The following is an 18,404-nucleotide window of genomic DNA, read 5'->3' on the forward strand; positions in this document are numbered from 1 at the left end:
TCGGAGTAATTGAAATTTCTCATCATTGAACTTAATATTGTTTCCTGCGGCCCATTTAAAGATTTGGTTGATGTCCACCTGGAGTCTTGCAGTGTCTTCAGTGGAGGACACTGTCATGCAAATTTGGGTGTCATCTGCAAAGGAAGACACGGTGCTGTGGCTTACATCCCTTGTCGATGTCAAATATGAGAATGAGGAACATTGTGGAAGCGAGTACTGTGTCTTGTGGAACAGAGCTTTTCACAGTACCGCCTCAAACTTTACTCTGCTTGCTACTACTCTTTGTGTTCTATTTGTTAGAAAATTATAGCGCCATCTACCAACTTTTCCTGTTATTCCTTTATCATGCATTTTGTGCACTATTACACCATGGTCACACTTGTCAAAGGTTTTTACAAAGTTTGTGTATATTACATCTGCATTTTGTTTGTCTTCTAGAGAATCCAGGACCTTGTCATAGTGATCCAGTAGTTGGGACAGGCAGGAGTGACCTGCTCTAAACCCATGTTGCCCTGGGCTGTGTAACTGATGGGTATCTAGATGAGTGACGATCTTGCTCCTTAGAACCCTTTCAAAGATTTTTATGATATGGGATGTTAGCGCTATCGGTCTGTAGTTCTTTGCTATTGTTTTACTGCCTCTTTGTGAAGTGGGGCTATGTCTGTTGTTTTTAGCAGCTGTGGGACGACCCCTGCGTCCATGCTCCCTCTCCTTAGGATGTTAAAAGCACATGATAGGGGTTTCTTGCAGTTCTTGACGAACAGGGAGTTCCACTAGTCTGGGCCTGGGGCAGAATGCATGGGCATTTCATTTATCGCCTTTACGAAGTCATTTGGCGTCAGGATAATATCAGATAGGTTTGAGTCTACCAAATTCTGTCTCATAAAAAAATAATTTAGGTATTCGACTCTCAGTCTGGTTAGCGGCTCGCTAAAAACCGAGTCATATTGGGACTTGAGTAGCTTACTCATTTCCTTGCTGTCATGTGTGTAGGGCCCATCTCGTCTAAGGGCTCAATACTGGATTTGGCATAAGAAAAGAAATATTTTGGGTTTCTTTCAATTTCATTTATGTCTTTTAGTTCTTCCCGCATTCCTTGATTCATGTAAAATTCCTTTAGCTTAAGTTCGATTTTTGCTATTTCTCTGACCAGTGCCTCCCTTCATGTTACAGATATATTGGCTCCCTCGTGACTGATCACATTTTGTTGATCTGGGGCTCCGTGCATACATGTCTGAACCTCTGTTATGACGTGATCTGAGTACATTGTTTTTGATATAGTAATATTAAGTATCAGATCATCATTGTTAGTGAAGATGAAGTCCAGTGTATTCTTCAATCTTGTTGGCTCTATTATTTGTTGGATTAAGATGAACTTGGTGCAAAGATTTAAAAGCTCGTGTGTGTGAGAGTTTTCATTTGAGCTGCTTCCTGGGGTTATCTCTGCTTCAGCATTGTTTGCTACATTCCTCCATTTTAGGTGACTTATGTTGAAATTCCCCAGGATCAAGATATTTAGGTCAGGAGCTGGAAGATTTTCCAGACAGTGGTCTATTTTTAAAAGCTGTTCCTAGAATTGTTGGGAAGTTGCATCCGGAGGCTTGTATACAACCACAATGACCAGGTTTTGGTTCTCGATCTTTATTGACAAAACTTCAACCAAATCATTTGAGGCGTTTAGTAGTTCAGAGCATTTCAGTGACTCTGTGACGTACAGGTCAACCCCCCGCTCCCCCTCCTTTTGCCTGTGAAAACCGCGATCATTGCGTTTGATTCTGTAAACAGTCCACGGATGAAAGGTATTTTGTTGTTTGATGCTGGCTTTAGACCCTGTATATTTACAAAGATGAATGTCGTCGTATTGGTGGTATGGCGGGGACGGGGTCTTTTTTTCCTGGCACTAATATCTGTTGTTTTAGAGTGGAGGCCATTGACTGTGATTCCACTCCAGAAATGATCGGAGTTGGTGTATGATTTCTGTCATTTCCTACCAGTTTTTTTTCTTCCTGGTGCTAAAAACCTTCTCTGGAGTGGTTGTGGGTACCCTGGTTTTCCCATGGTCAGGATGTTCTGTGTCTTCTTGTCCCCTTTAGGTAGTGTGCCTGACATTATAAGTTATAGCACTGTCTTTCCTGAACTGAAGAGTGACACATTTCAGGGTGTAAAAGCTTACAGGAATGAAGGTTGCATTTTCCTGTTGCCATATGGGCACGGCATTTTCTGGGGTGGTCATGTTTGTATGTCCCATTTGTTTTTCCAGATATTTCATGCCTAATGCATAGAATTTGCATAGATCTGATTTCTGTTTGCCGTGGTTTTTCGTGACTGCATTCCCTACTGGTGCATGTTTCTCTGTCTTTACCATCTTTAGCACTAACAAGTACTAACTAACTAGTACTAACAATGGTGCCTTCACCAGTATTTTTTGGTATTTTACCTTCACTATTCCTTGGGGCATCCCCTTGTTTACTATCTCATTTGGGCATACCCAAAAACACTTCCCTGGTTTAATATCTCTTGTAGATGATTCCTGAATATCTGCACAAGATGCATGGGCCCATTTCCCACAAAAGTTGCACATAATCCATGCAGAAGCTCGTTTGTTAGTGCTATTGCAAGCTACACAGAGTTTCATGTGATTATTTTTTTGGTTGTTATGCTGCATATACTACTAATAACCTCCTTAAGTGTAAATCTGTCTATTTGTATATCTATTTATATTTGTACGTGTATGTGTATGAAACAATCTTACCACTGCTAGCAGTAACTGTTTAGGTGTTTGATAAGGGTGCCTAAAACCCCTGTCAGCTTTTGAATCCAGTCAGAGGATACCTTATTTTTCAACGAATCCGGTTGGGTGTTAAGGGCTTCTAGAAACTCTGTCAGCTTTTGAATTCGGTCATTGATTCACTTATTTCTGTACGAAAATGGCGAGTTGATCACTTATTTTTGAACGAATCCGGTAGGTGATTTTGGGGTATTGTGTTGTGTGGTGAAGTGTGGCATATCATGGTGGAGTACCATTGAAATAGTGTTGTGTATTGTGGTGGTGTAGCACTGAGGTATAGTGTTGTGTGGTGAAATGCTGTGTTGTATAGTGGTGGTGTAACACTGAAATAGTGCTGTGTAGTGTGATGTATTACAGTATGGTGTGATAGTGTAGTATGGTGGTGTATTACAGTGTGGTGTGATAGTGTAATGTGGTGGTGTATTACAGTGTAGTGTGGTGGTCTGGAGTAGTGTTGCGGTGTAGAGTAGGAGCGTAGTGTTGTGCTGTAGTGTAATGTTGTGGAAGTATTGTGGTGAGAAGTGTTGTGGTGTACTGTGGTACCTAGTTACCTGGAGTGTGTTCGGAGGGTCAACGCTCCCACGGCCCGGTCCATTACCAGGCTTCCCAGTGGATCAGAGCATGATCAACCTGGCTTTAATTGCTGGCCTCACACAGTGCAGTATATGAACCACAGCCTGACTGGTCAGAACTGGTGTTTCTCTCAGTGTACTCATGACACCCCTGCTTTTCACTGGGATATACTGAAGCGTCTGCCTAGCCTTTAAAGCTTTCAGAGGGAATGATCTCTGTGTGCCGATCTGGGACCAGTCCCTCTAGGATTTTCGAGGTGTAAATTATGATGTATCTTTCCCACTTGCATTCCATGGAGTACAGGTGAAGGGTCTACAGGCGTTCTCAGTAATTAAGATGCTTAATTGAACTTATACTAACAGTGAAGATTCTCTGTGCATTCTCTAGATCTACAGTTTTGCTTACCGTAAAAGGGGGCTGTTAGTGTACAACAGTATTCTAGCCTTAAGAAAACAAGTAAGTAACTTTAAGAACAATATCACTGGCTTGACATCTCTTGTTTAGAAGGTTCTCATTGTCCATCCTGTCATTTTCCTCGCGGTGGTGATAATACTGTTGTGATCTTTGACATTATTACTCCTAAGTCCTTCATGTTAACTCTTCCCTCTACTGAGTAGTGAGACTTAGTTTTATATTCCGTTCTAGCTTTCATTTCCTCAACCTTTCCACAACGAAGTAATTCAAAATTGATCTCATCGAACATCGTATTGTTGTCAGCGGCTCACTGGAATGCTGGTTTAAATCAGCTTGGAAATTTAGTGTCATCAATAGATGTCATTCCCATGGTTATTCTAATATAATCTGCAGTAACCGTACGGTTACTGGTACACAATATTAAGTGACTGCATACAGTGACTGCAACTTGGTGAATGCAACTAGCTTAGGGGGTTACTACCCAATAGGGTTAGGTTGTTAGGTGGTGATAAAGGATAATCGGAAAATTCATGAATTGTCTGTTTATTAGATCATATAAAATAATCGGAATAAGAAAGATTCATAAATAACCAAAGAACAATCATAATAATTCATACTGAGGATATCTGAAGGCAATATTTAAGAATGTATGAAGAGATTCTTCTGAGAATTACCTAGAACATTCTAGAACTTCCCTGGACGTACGGCAGTTTAAGTTGACAAATGAGCGCATTCGCCTCTTTATTAATTAGACATGTACTATCCTACTATCCATCAGTGCGACGCAATCTTTTATATCACATGACTTGTTGACGGCGATTAGATGTAGCTTAGGGTTGGCTATTAAATCTCCTGTTATTCTGTTTTCGATTTCTGTAATTCTCAAAGGTTCCCATATAGAGACGAGTGAGGGGAACGAACGCTGCCTCTCCTTACCATATCACTTGTTCTCTCTAGGCTGGATTATTGCTGTATATAATAAATATTTCCATTCAAAGCAGGTGAAATTGCAGACCTAGAGAATGTACAGAGAACCTTTCCTGCCCATATAAGTTCCGTCCAACACTCGCTGAAGCGCAGGCGAGTGAGATACATCATAATCTACACTTAGAAAATCCTAGAAGGAATGGTCCCGAATCTGAACATAGAAATCACTCCCTACGAAAGCAAAAGACTGAGCAGGCGATGCAAAATACCCTCAATGAAAGTAGGCGCGACATTGGTACACTAAGAGAAAACACAGTAAGTGTCCGGGGCCCAAGACTGTTCAACAGCCTCCCACCAGCCACAAAGGGAATTACCAATAGACCCCTGACTGCCTTCAAGAAGGAGCTGGACAGATACTTAAAGTCGGTGCCAGATCAGCCGGGCAATGGTTCGTATGTTGGACTGCGTGCGGCTAGCAGCAACAGCCTGGTTGATCAGGCCCCGATCCACTGGTAGGCCTGGTCGTGGACCGAGCCGCGGGGACGTTGATCCCCAGAGTGCCCTCCGGGTAGCCTCCAGGTAGCTGGTTGTTGTCACTACACTACCTTACCCTGAGAAAACTTCACCTCATTCCTCCAGTTCCTACTTTTGTGTTACATAGCTCCTCGTGATGCACGGAGACGTGTGAGAGTACTTGAGCTGAAGATTCCCATTCCCCTAGCTAGTCTTCCATTGTTCAGCTCGCTTTTCTGCGATTGTATTGCATATATATATATATATATATATATATATATATATATATATATATATATATATATATATATATATATATATATATATATATATATATATATATATATATATATATATATATATATATGTTTTCAGATACTTGGGAGTTGACGTGTCAGCGGATGGATTTATGAAGGATGAGGTGAATCATAGAATTGATGAGGGAAAAAAGGTGAGTGGTGCGTTGAGGTATATGTGGAGTCAAAAAACGTTATCTATGGAGGCAAAGAAGGGAATGTATGAAAGTATAGTAGTACCAACACTCTTATATGGATGTGAAGCTTGGGTGGTAAATGCAGCAGCGAGGAGACGGTTGGAGGCAGTGGAGATGTCCTGTCTAAGGGCAATGTGTGGTGTAAATATTATGCAGAAAATTCGGAGTGTGGAAATTAGGAGAAGGTGTGGAGTTAATAAAAGCATTAGTCAGAGGGCAGAAGAGGGGTTGTTGAGGTGGTTTGGTCATTTAGAGAGAATGGATCAAAGTAGAATGACATGGAAAGCATATAAATCTATAGGGGAAGGAAAGAGGGGTAGGGGTCGTCCTCGAAAGGGTTGGAAAGAGGGGGTAAAGGAGGTTTTGTGGGTGAGGGGCTTGGACTTCCAGCAAGCGTGCATGAGCGTGTTAGATAGGAGTGAATGGAGACGAATGATACTTGGGACCTGACGATCTGTTGGAGTGTGAGCAGGGTAATATTTAGTGAAGGGATTCAGGGAAACCGGTTATTTTCATATAGTCGGACTTGAGTCCTGGAAATGGGAAGTACAATGCCTGCACTTTAAAGGAGGGGTTTGGGATATTGGCAGTTTGGAGGGATATGTTGTGTATCTCTATACGTATATGCTTCTAAACTGTTATATTCTGAGCACCTCTGCAAAAGCAGTGATAATGTGTGAGTGTGGTGAAAGTGTTGAATGATGATGAAAGTATTTTCTTTTTGGGGATTTTCTTTCTTTTTTGTGGGTCACCCTGCCTCGGTGGGAGACGACCGACTTGTTGAAAAAAAAAAAAAAAAAAAAAAAAAAAAAAAAAAAAAATATATATATATATATATATATATATATATATATATATGTATACATATATATATATATATATATATATATATATATATATATATATATATATATATATATAAATATATATATATTTATATTTGTGTGTGTGTGTGTGTGTGTGTGTGTGTGTGTGTGTGTGTGTGTGTGTGTGTGTGTGTGTCGTGCCGAATATGTAAAACTTGCGATCTTAGCTTCAATAGCTATGCTATTCTTGCCATATAAGACAAGCAAAAATTTGTGTATGCAATAATTTCGCAAAAATCATCCTGAACCTAACGAAAAAAAATATATTTCACTATGTTTGTTTAGTATTAAATTATTGTAAATATATCTAAAATATATTTAGTTGGATTAGGCTAAAATAAATTACGTTTGTTATAATAAGGTTGGATAAGTTTTCTAAGATTCTCTTGGTGCAAAATTATAAATTTTTACATTAACATTAATGAAAAAAATATATATCTTTAAACGTATAAGAGAAAATTTTAGAAAGGACTTAATTTTAAATGAGTTCTTGCTAAATGACTAGTCTTACCTATTAGGCATGACATACATACATAATTATATATATATATATATATATATATATATATATATATATATATATATATATATATATATATATATATATATATATATATATATATATTCGACCGGTCTAAAAAATATATAGTTGTGAAATTGTTCACTCCACACGTTTTATTTGGTTACACTGTTCTAAGTAACACTCAGACCAGTTTACAGGAAATTTCGTTCAGTTTTAGGGGTAGCGCAAAAAGGCGTCTCTCGCCGACAGACGAAAAACTAAGGAATTTTTTGTTCCACTTTTGTAGAGCATAGCTCCAATTTTCTCTGAAAGCGGAATGACTGAATCAATAACCAGTTTTTATCGCTTTGTTGAGCGCGAAACGAGCGAGCGATTATATGTGCATTGAAGAGGAGGTACCACTCGATTTAAATAAAGCAAAGTGTTTGTCATGAATTCTTGGATGAGAAATCGTCGGTTTTGATCGACCTTCACCAACTACTGAAAAATCACGGAAAATGGGTGTTTTCCCTAGTTGTAAATACTTAAACGTATTCTCCCATCTTTTCTCTTTCGAATTCAGTAAAACATAGTATCACAACAGAAAATCTCACGCAATTCGCTTCTCAAGTTGAACAAACATCGAAATTTGGCCAAACATCCCCTCAAATACCCTGGTTTTCTGGGGGTTCCCATGGAATTACAACGAAACAAACGGTTAATAACATGATTTATTTCATGAGGCTATCAGATTCAAAATGAATTAGGTCTCTATCTTATATAGGGAAAAAGTTATTAGCCTCTCAAAAGTATCTGGTTGTGTCGAGTCGGGTCGGGTCGTGCCGGGTCGTGTCGGGTCGCTCATTTGTCACAACAACTGCCAGTAAGATGTAGCTCCACTGTGCTCACTCTCTCGTAATAATGATTCCTCGTGCCTACTTGAGTGATAAAATAAGGTGGAACTTCAGTCTGTCCCTCTAAAATTCAGCATTCACCCTCCTTCATTAGTCTCTCCTTGGTCGGAGCAGGGAAGCGGCGACGGTGATCCGCCACGAGGCGAAGAAGGTACTGTTTCTGTTTCTCGTTTCTTGGTCAGTGACGCGTTGAAGGTATGAACGAGGGAAACCTCTTTCTGCTGCATCGTTCACGACCTTCAAAGAGCCCGCAGACTTCTTCATTTCCAGGAACGTCATGTTCGTCTCCTACATTTCGGGGTCTTCATTCAAGAAATAATATTTTTCCTTCCCCTTCCTCTGCTCAGCAATGACGCTAAACATCTTCAGCCTCCTCTTAGTCACGAACTCCTCCAGTCCGACTCTGGGACACCTTGCAAGTAACGGGGGCACCCTGGTATCCTTTCCTTCTTGAGATTGGACACCATCTTGCGCTTTGTCGCAATGTCCACTTTCTCACTGAAGAACGCCAATCCAACCAGGTGCTCCGCCAGATACCAGAGATGGTGTGCAGAGGTGATGGCAGCAGCATTCGCGATCTCTTTGCCCAGATACGCTCGAAGGGTTTGGAGGAAGTGCAAGTCATTACGAGGGGCTTGCACGCCACGAAGAGCCTCGTTCCAGAACCGGACGTAGATCAAGGTGACGAAAAGCGAGAGTAGGTTCTGTTTCAAGTGAAAGAATTGTAACATGCGAAGTACGTCACCTCACGTCAGAAGCCGGGCAGTTGAAAAAAAAAACTGGAGGGGACACCCTACTAACCACCATTCCGATGAGCTTCGTCTACTCGTTGCTGAGGATGCCATCTTCAATAGAGAGAAATCAGAGATGAAGTTTTGCGCAACCTTTAACTATATATGAAATGGCCCAAATTTTGGCACACAGTACAGGCTCATATAGTGGAATAAAATTTACATTGTGGAGATCAGTTCCTTTGAAGTTTAAAGTTTTAAAATTAACATGTATTTTTGGACCGGCCTAATATATATATATATATATATATATATATATATATATATATATATATATATATATATATATATATATATATATATATATATATATATATATATATATTTATATATAATGTGCCGAATAGGCAGAACTTGCGATCTTGGCTTTAAATAGCAACGCTCATCTTGCCATATAAGACAAGTGAAAATTTGTGTATGCAATAATTTCGCCACGAAAAAAATATATTTGATTGTGTTTGTTTAGTACTAAATTATTGTAAACAAATTTAAAATATATTTAGTTGGGTTAGGCTAAAATAAATTGCGCTTGTTATAATAAGGTTAGGTAAGTTTTCTAAGTTCCTTTTGGTGCAAAATTATAAATTTTTACATCAACATTAATGAAAAAAATATATCTTTAAACGTATAAGAGAAAATTTTAGAAAGAACTTAATTTTAAATGAGTTCTTGCTAATTGGCCAGTTTTACCTATTAGGCACGACATATATACATATATATATATATATATATATATATATATATATATATATATATATATATATATATATATATATATATATATATATATATATATATATATGCAATAAGATCACAGTAAACAGGTGATTTCAGAATATGCAAAACAACCACTCTGAAAGAATAGAGAAATTCCAAGCGTTTTCGTGACTACTCACATTATCCTTGATAATGTGAGTAGTCACGAAAGCGCTTGGAATTTCTCTATTCTTTCAGAGTGATTGTTTTGCATATATATATATATATATATATATATATATATATATATATATATATATATATATATATATATATATATATATATATATATATATAATATTTGTTTCAGGTGGCAGGGTCCTGGCTGCTTCTCTGCTTTCATTATCCAATAAGATATATTGTTTTTAACTTAATACATAATGGTGAATGAAGAAAAGACGTGTAATTTATATTGAACATTATTTTCTACCTCGCTTTATTAAAATTTTATATACCTTTTCATTCTCCCTTATTGACTTTAGGAAACTTATACAAATTACGATCTTTAGAGAAGCAGCTTTACTTTAATATTACACAATCCTATGTCAGACTGGGAGATGGGCTTCTGATGTAACAGGGTACAGGTTTGTTGTAACAATTAGCTTCCAAGAGAAAACTCGTGAATGCGTCTTCTGATTGGCATCAAACCTTGAATGTTAGTACTGAACTGCATTATAATCTTAATCAACAATCTCTACTCTTTTTGTCTGCACAGGGGTAGAGGGGAGGGGGCTAAGCTTACTGCATACGGGGATACCTTTCTAGGATAGCATCACTCGAAATACCCCTAGTAATTATTGCCATAGGGGAGCGCAGAATCCACTAGCAATACTAAGCCTGGAAATGTGATATGATCAAGTTCGATCAAAATAAGGGAAAAGCAGCTCCAAATCCTTTAATGAAAGAAGCTTTTTCAAGTATGAAGGGATTCCCTTTGAAAAGCCCTGTGTAGTCTGTGGTACGTACATAAATAATAATAATAATAATAATAAAATTATTATTGCTGATGTTGCATTCATGAAGTGCTAAACCTGTATGGGTCATAAAGAACCTAGGGAATGGAGGCAATCACATTCTACCAAGAAAGGAAAAGATTAGCTCCAATTCCTCTCATCAAGAGGCTTTCACCACGGCACAGCACACGGTTCATGGTGTGGATTAAGAAGGTGAAAACGCAGTCGAGCATAACCAGGAGTAATGCCGAGACAAACGCGGTCAAACGTCAACAGCAATTTGCAGCCCATTAATGCATCAGTAATGATAAACATATAGATCTCACTGCGTTACTTTTTCACCAGTTTACACATTGATTTATAAAACCAATGTTCTCTTAACGTAAAGAAAACAGCATTTGGAAATATGACGTTGGGCAGCACATTAGAGAGAGACGTATTACAAAGTGGATTTGTTATCGAGTACATCAACTTCCTAAGGCTGTTTTTTTTTTCCCTTGATCGCAAACCTGTGCACATTTCATTTAGTTGTGAAGTATGAGTACTTGGTGTGTGGATAAGAGAAGGGTTGTGGTTGTCAGGATTAATGAATGAGGCCAATTTAGGAGAGCGTGAGGTGGTTAGCGACTGGGGATTATTTTAGGAGGAAAGTATATATTTTTTGTGTATGTGGTGTGAGAAACAGAGACAGAGAGAGAAAGAGAAAGAGAGAGAGAGAGAGAGAGAGAGAGAGAGACAGAGAGAGAGAGAAAGAGAGAGAGAGAGAGAGAGAGAGAGAGAGAGAGAGAGAGAGAGAGAGAGAGAGAGAGAGAGAGAGAGAGAGAGAGAGAGAGAGAGAGAGAGAGAGAGAGAGACCATGCGGAAAGCGATTTTCATGTAATAAGATGGAATAACAACAGATCTGACTCAGTAATATTTGTATAGTAAGAATAACACGACTATGTAGAGTTGCAATATACACAAGTTAACAAGGTAATAATATCCAATATCTGGCTGTGTCGCTATAATATAAGTCCACTGTATGAGCTATATTCTAGAAACGAACAATATAGCAATTCAAACATCATATACATAGCCTCAAAAGAAATACAAAGAATAACTGATGATAAACAGTACATGTATGGTATACAGTACCGACAAGATAAAGAATTAGACACATGTGCAACATCTGGGTATCTTTATTGTAGACGTTTCGCCATCCAGTGGCTTTATCAATACCAACTCTCCACAACTAATGTTCTCTTCACCAACTCCTGGAGTTGGTGAAGAGAACTGATTACCTCATCTTTTGTATATATTTCTACTGTCTTCCAATTATGTCCTTAAATTTGTATTAATAAAGCCACTGAATGGCGAAACTAATACAATAAAGATACTCAGATGTTCCACATTTGTCTCATTCTTCAACTGATGATATAATTGTCCTCTGGAGTGTACAGCCGTAAGTAAATAGAACGAATTAATGCTTCATATTGAGGTAGATAAAAGACTTGCAGAAAATGTCAGTTAAACTCTGCCACCTATTGACATCATGAAACATTGTCAAGTGCAACATGGACTACCAAAATCCACTGGGAATGTGATGCAACTGGTCAGGATATAAATCCAATTTCTTTTTTTTTTTTTTTTTTGCAACCAATGAAACTCGGGAGCGATTTATCTTGTATCTTGAAATCACTGCAGCCCCTCTGTCTTGTCTTAGGAAATGAAAATTAAAAAAAAAAAAAAATTAGCTTTTCTTTTATTATTGTTGGTACATGTTTTAAAGCTTTTATGTCTTTCTATCAATGATAATTACAAACAAGAAATTATATTTAAATAAAAATTTGTACAAAATGGCAGAGTATTAGAGAGGAAAAAATACGGCGGTATGGGAAGGAGACTAACCGGCGATTTGATGAATGTTTCTCAAAATAACAATGTCCATTAGTAATATTGTCGGACAGTTAAACGTTACAAGATAAGTGGAGAGGAAATACACCTGGAAGGGGTCCAGATATATAATAAAACAAAACCATAAAGGATATTATGGAGGAAAACCTCTTCAAGGGGGGGCTCCTTGGCGTGGTGAAGAGGCTCTTGGTCTGAGGAATTAGACCTGTCGGTCTCCTTCCTTAGACCGAACCTAATTACCCCCCAATCCCCCCTTCCCTATCCCATCCTCCCCATCCTCCCCTTTTCCCTTTCCTCCTCCTCCTCCCCACCCCTCCCTTTTGCCCTTCCTCTTTTTGGCCTTTGGGATTTTTCCCACAGGCGCGCTAGTTCCTAGGTAGGGGAAAGGGTACCGGGGTCCATCCCATTCCGTTGAGGTTCTTGGCGTTGACGTAGTTTGCCGTGGAATCTGGATCGCCTGGGGATGTCCCGATCCCTCTCCGGTATCCCGGAGAGTGGCTTTGGGTGTCTCTTGGGCGACCGGGGTATCTCTGGAAGCCACCTTTCAGATTCCAGGGGTGGTGGCTGAAGGAGGTATGCTTTGTGGCGGATAACCGACCACCCTCTCTTTTGTCCACCGAGGTAGCTCGGCAGATGTGAGGTTGCTATCCCAGATTGCTGGTTTACTGGCATTAAGGGTAGGGTATGGCACAGGTTCCATGCTGCATCTGCATTACTAGCGGTACTGAGGTCCTCTTGGGCGCAGAGGGAGATTTCCGGCCCTTTCATTCCTCCTGGGAACTATTCCTCCCCGCTCCCCCCTTTTTTTATTCTTTTTTTTATTTTTCTTTTCTTTTCTCCTTTCTTTTTTTTTCTTAAAAACAAAAAGCAAAGGAGTAACCTAACCATGGAGAACCCAGTCCATGAATCCACTACCCCCGGGCCCCTTCTTGATACCGCACCCCATTCTGACCCTGCCTTGTTTTTTGACCACTCTTCGGACACTCCTGATGCCCCTGTACCTCTTTCTGGTGCTGTTTCTTCACCCGTTTCAGGTACCGGGGATTCGACTGACTCCTTCGATTTGTCTGACCTCCGCTCTCCTTTGACTATGCTTCCGGCCTCTCCCTCGGCAATTTTTGAACCGCCAGCCCATTTCACGACGGACCAACTCTTGTCCTACTCCTAAACACCAATGACAATCTCCTGATGATGTTCCTTCGTTACCTTCCCATTCTACTCGGAAAAGACCGACACGTCATGCACTCCCTCTCCACGCTCAGTTTCGGACCACACAATGGACTAAATTCTTTACTTTAAGACCGACTTCTTCTTCTGCCTATTTTTCTGACCATAGTACGTATTGGCAAAGCGCTCCTGCACCATGTTGGTAGAGATATTTCATTTCATGCTCTCAAGAGCGGTACGCGCATCATCACTGAATGCTACCCAAGCTCATGATCTTTCTCTCCTTTTGCATATCGATACTACTCCTATCACTATTGAAAAACATTTTTCTCTCAATTCTTAATGTGGTACTGTCATTCTGCCCCATACCATAGTCCAACAGAATTTCCAGTCATGTGGCAATGACATTCTTGAACAGCTGGAACTCCAGGATCTCCCAATCCTCAAAGTAGACACTTATGTCCTTCCTGCCCGGGGGTGGAGATGTTACCCTTGCAATGTGGCTCGATTAACTTTCGACAGCCGTGAACTCCTGTCCTCTGTTTATATCGTGGGACATCGGTTACAAGTTCGAAAGGTGATCCCTACACTGCAACAGTGTAGAAATTGCTGGCGTTTTGGTCATTGTGACTCACGTGGCATCCAGTTGGAGGCTTTTCTCGCCTCTCACCCCCTCCATGTTTTAAATACGGGTGCTCCCACCCATTTTGATCCTCGTACTCATACTCTCTCTTGCATCGATCTATCAGTCCGCTCTTCCTCCACTGCACTAGACTTCACCTGGTCTGTTCTACCAGACTTACATGACAACGATCATTTTCCAATCATTCTTACTTCTCCTTCATATTCACCACCTTTCCGTAGCCCTCGCTGGCAATTTGATCGGGCAAATTGGGACCTTTACTCGCAACTCATTGCTTTTAGTGAGGTTCCTTCTTCATCCTCCATTGATGAGCTCCTACACCTCTTCTCGACGTCAGTTTATACCGCAGCTTCTCATTCTATACCCAAAACCTCAGGCAGGCATTCTCAGAAGTGCGTGCCTTGGTGGTTTCCTGCTTGTGCTCGTGCAGTACGTTTGAGACGCGCTGCATGGGGCAGGTACCGGTACAATAGAACCAATGAGAGACTTCTTGATTTTAAGCAGAAGCGTGCAATTGCTCGACGTGTCATCCGTGACGCTAAACGCACTTGCTGGCGAGACTATGTTTCCACTATCACCTCTTCCTCTATGAGTGCAGTCTGGAAAAAAGTGAGGAAATTGAGTGGCAAATACTCTCCTGACCCGGCTCCTGTTCTACAGGTCGCCGGTATTGATGTAGCAAACCCTCTTGACGTTGCCATTGAAATTGGCACTCATCTGGTCCGTATTTCCTGGGGGCTCCATCTCTGCCCCTCGTTTCTTTCCTCAAAGTCTGCCAGTGAGTTAGTACCCTTGGACTTTTCCTCTCTCAGAGAAGAACAGTATAATGTGCCTTTTACACTTCAGGAACTGGAGGCAACGCTCTCAGCTTGCCGATCATCGGCAGCTGGGCCAGACGACATTCATGTTCATATGTTACAACATTTACATCATTCAGCCCTTGTAGTCCTCTTACACCTCTTCAATCTTATTTGGGTACAAGGAGTTCTTCCCCAGCTGTGGAAATCTGCCATTGTTCTCCCTTTCTGCAAGCTGGGTACTACGGAACATGATGCCTCCCACTATCGTCCCATCGCTCTTACTAGTGCAGTTTGCAAAGTGATGGAACGTCTGGTAAATCGACTTTTAATGTGGTATTTAGAGACACACAACAGTCTCTCCACTAGTCAATATGGCTTTCGTAAGGGTCGTTCTACCATAGACCCCTTACTACACTTGGATACGTATGTTCGTAATGCCTTTGCAAATAATCACTCAGTTATTGCCATATTTTTTGATCTTGAGAAGGCATATGACACAACTTGGAGGTATAATATTTTGGCCCAAGCCCACTCCTTAGGCCTCCGAGGCAATCTACCATCCTTCCTTAAGAACTTTTTAACTGACAAACATTTTCGTGTTCGAGTCAATAATGTGCTTTCCCCGGACTTCGTCCAAGCTGAAGGTGTCCCTCAGGGATGTGTTCAGAGCACAACACTTTTTCTCCTTGCTATAAATGATTTGGCCTCTGTTTTTCCACCCAATATTTGGTCATCACTCTATGTTGATGACTTCGCTATTGCTTGTGCAGGCGCTGACTGTCATCTCATTACAGTTTCTCTCCAGCATGCGGTCGACCGTGTTTCCAATTGGGCCACCACGCATGGGTTTAAATTTTTCATTACCAAAACTCACCAAATTACTTTCACTTGACTGTCTGTCATCTCCGATCATCCTTTGTACCTCTATGGCTCCCGTATCCCCGAACGTGATACAATCAGGTTTCTAGGCCTTCTCTTTGACCGTACGTTATCCTGGAAACCTCACATTACCTCTCTGAAGGCAACTTGTCACAGCCGGCTGAACCTTCTTAAAACCCTTGCTCATCTTTCCTGGGGAGCTGATCGTCGAACTCTGCTTCGCCTACATTCAGCCCTCATTTTATCGAAACTCGATTATGGTGACCAGATTAATTCAGCTGCCTCTCCTGCTACTCTCTCTAGCCTTAACCCCATCCATCACCAAGGATTACGTTTATGCCTTGGTGCTTTTCGCTCTTCCCCAGTTGAGAGCCTCTATGCAGAAGCGAATGTTCCATCCTTGTCTGATCGCCGTGATGCTCATTGCCTTCGCTACTATGTATGCTCTCACGATCTCCGCAATCCTTCCATTTATAGAATGGTCACTGATATTAGTAGACATTCTTTATTTGTTCGCCGCCCCTGTTTGCTCCATCCCTTTTCTCTTTGCCTACATTCGCTCTTGTCTTCCCTTCAGTTACCACCTTTATATGTTCATGTAGCATCTCACTTTTCCCTACCTCCCTGGGAAGTTCCAGCTGTTCGAGTCTGTTCTTTCTCACTCCCTTGCTCGAAAGCTCAACTGCCCACGGTGGCTTCCCGCTCTCTTTTTCTTGATCACTTCCACTCTCATTCTCATGCCATCGCTGTGTACACAGATGGCTCTAAGTCTTCAGACGGCGTCGGATTCGCAGCAGTGTTTCTGGACAGCACCGTGCGAGGGCATTTACTATCTTTGGCTAGCATTTTTACTGCTAAATTGTATGCCATTCTTGCATCTATGCCTGTGTCATCATTTGTGGTGGTCTCAGACTCCCTTAGTGCTCTACAGGCCATACAAAAATTTGATACACCTCACCGTATCCAGCTTTGGCTATGCCGTATCTCTACCAAGCATAAAGATATTGTTTTTTGTTGGGTCCCTGGTCATGTCGACGTACAGGGCAATGAACAGGCAGACACTGCTGCGCGGTAAGCAGGACATGACCTACCAATTTCATATAGAGGTGTTCCATTTCCGGACTATTTTGCTGTAATAGCTACCCACCTTCACACCCGTTGTCAACAACGTTGGTCAACTCTACTCGGTAACAAACTTCATTCTATTAAACCGAGCATAGGTTACTGGCCGTCTTCTTGTCATCATGCCGAGGTTGGGAGACTACTCTCTCCCGCCTTCGCATTGGCCACACTCATCTTACTCACGGGTATCTCATGGAGAGGCACTCTGTTCCTCTCTGTGAGCAGTGTCAAGTTCCAGTATCGATTAGCCACATTCTGTTAGACTGCCCTCTCTATCAACGAGCACGCAGAATTTACCTCCAACGTCGTCTCCGCTCTACTACTCTCTCTTTACCTTCCCTTCTTGCTGATGGACCCTCCTTTAATCCTGACTCTCTCATTGACTTCTTGACAACGACTGATTTACTCCACAAACTCTGATGATGATACCTTTCGCACTCCCCTCAGCCCTTTCTACCTCAATCTCTTGCTGCCCTCCACCCTTTCACCATCCACTGCCCGCTGTTCTCCGTAACATATTACTCATCTATCTCCCTTTTGCCACCTGATACCCTCGCTTCCTTCCTGCCCTGCAGCGCTGTATAGCCCTTGTGGCTTAGCGCTTCTTTTTGATTATTATAATAATAATAATAATAATAATAATATGGATGAAAAACGAGACACGGTAGCTGGACGTCGTCATGTTGGCTCTACCGTGCGTATCATCAAATAATTAATGTACGCTTCCCAGTGCGTATTACCCTACACAACAGGTAAGGTTGCTAGATGTTGGCCAGTTTTCTAGTTGCTTTTCTTGTGGGAGACGTTAGGATATATCACCAATAATAATATATGTTCTTCAATCAGTTGAAATAATATACTTAATAATTGAAAAATAGCAGATCAAACAAAAATATTTAAAGACGCCAAGTCTTATCTTCTTTGTAATTATACAGTCAACTTAATAGCCAATTATACTGGCATAAATTTTCAAAATATACAAGAACCACTTGTTCTCAATCCAAGGTCCCGGAGTTAGTTGGGGAGCTGAGACGGTGGGCAGTGATGGAGGGACATTGTTTGCGACCCCAGTCTCACAAGATACATCAACATTTATTTATTTATTTATTAATTTGAACATGATACAGAGAAGTACAAAAGAATACAGTTAAATGCAGCATGCCAAAGCCACTTGAATGCATAGCATTACGGACAGGCTTAAAATTAACTTAAGATTAACTAAGCAATGAAGTATTCAGTGGTAAAACATTATTGTAAACAGATAACAATTTACTACAAATGAGCATTACAAAGACAGGTCGTATGGTTGCTGGCATTGCTGTACAATCAGTATTTATTTATTTATTTAATTTGAACATGAAACAGAGAAGTGCAAGGAATACAATTTTTAAAGTGCAGCAAGCCAAAGCC

The sequence above is a fragment of the Cherax quadricarinatus genome, chromosome 2 (assembly GCF_038502225.1).
Source record: "Cherax quadricarinatus isolate ZL_2023a chromosome 2, ASM3850222v1, whole genome shotgun sequence".
NCBI lineage: Eukaryota > Metazoa > Arthropoda > Malacostraca > Decapoda > Parastacidae > Cherax > Cherax quadricarinatus.